A 1,509-nucleotide genomic window follows, 5' to 3' on the forward strand; every position below is an offset into this window, starting at 1 on the left:
AAAAAAAAAAAAAAAAGAACAATCGCTGCCATCGAAACGCGGCCCCCTCATCGACCAACACGCCGTCTTAGTGCGCCCATTCCACAGGATCTCAATGACCATACCTTTTGTTTTTCGAAATCTGCCTCTCCAATTGCCTCTGGTAGGGCTCAATGACATGGGTGGCCATGAGCTAGGCTAGTGATCCTAATATGGGAGGGACCCATTCACAATGTGATGTAAACTAACGCCAAATTTAAGCTTGGTAGGGGGCTTATGGTGTCACAAATAATACTTTGGCTTCATACACTGGGAGTTTATCGCGGTACTTCCAAGAGTACGACCTGTTTCCGAGCTGAGAATATCCGCTCTGGGAAGTTAAACGACAGTGCATGAGAAGTCGCAACCAAAGTGGGCATTGTCAGCCGCTGGACGAGCCGAAAAACAGCCGCGAGACGCTTAACTCCGCAAGCCATAAAGCTTAAGGCTTCTTAGCAACACCTGCATAAGTGCTTGTTTTTTTTTTGCAAGTGCCAAGCAATCCTCCACCTCTAGGCGCGTATAACAGGGGGTGGAATGGGATTGTCTCCTATCAACACAGGGGCTGGATTACCTGAGCACATCCAATAATTGTTACGCAATCAATACCAGGTAAGCAGGGCAGGAGTAGCAATGCTGTCAAGAACGGAGCGTTTGGGCAAACTAAGTGATGTTATCAGCCTACACACCTATTGCACACAGTGTTGTTATAGTGAAGTCAGTAGTCTTATAATATACTGAGCTTCGCCTGACGATGGAAGGATATCTCCAAACGAGGCTACCGTTCGCCGACCAGAGCGAAATCCTTGTTCATTCTTGGGTGGCGAGGTGTAGTCCATATTTCGACCACAGGGAGACTACTGACCATTCCAACGCGAATACTATATTTGTAGATTCATGTACGGCAAGGTGATTTCATGAGGGTTTGTTGTTTATGTGCTGGTTGAATCAATATAGATTTTGAGCAGGTTGGTGGGGCTTCAAATGACGTTCCTCAGACGTCATAATATGTTGATAAGAACTTGATAAGTTTCAATGTTCATCATCCATTACAAGTGACTTGAAATTTGTGGGAAAGGTAACAAAACCCGCTGGTATATTCAGGCCAAGGATGATCGCAGATGAGCAGAGCCTCATGTTTGATGTGACTTCACGAATTTGACTTCATTCCTCTTGCTCACGTGTACTTCCATCAATTGCAATTCCCACCTCCTCTCCTCCTCCTCAATATGGGAGACAAGAACGAGAATTCCACCTCCAACGATGACACGCTCTCACACCGATGGATCTGGTTCGTGACTGGCCCAACGGCGTGTGGAAAGACAACCATTGCCAAGTTCCTCGCGCAGCAGCTTGACTTCACATTCCTCGAGGGCGATGATGTGAGTGAACTGGGCATACCCCACCCCCACCACAACATCACATCAGCCTCACAAGCTCTCACTTGCACGCACGCAATGGGCATTGAACAACGACTAACACCACGCTCAT

Source organism: Phaeoacremonium minimum (assembly GCF_000392275.1).
Source record: "Phaeoacremonium minimum UCRPA7 unplaced genomic scaffold PA7_03_scaffold_385, whole genome shotgun sequence".
Classification (NCBI taxonomy): domain Eukaryota; kingdom Fungi; phylum Ascomycota; class Sordariomycetes; order Togniniales; family Togniniaceae; genus Phaeoacremonium; species Phaeoacremonium minimum.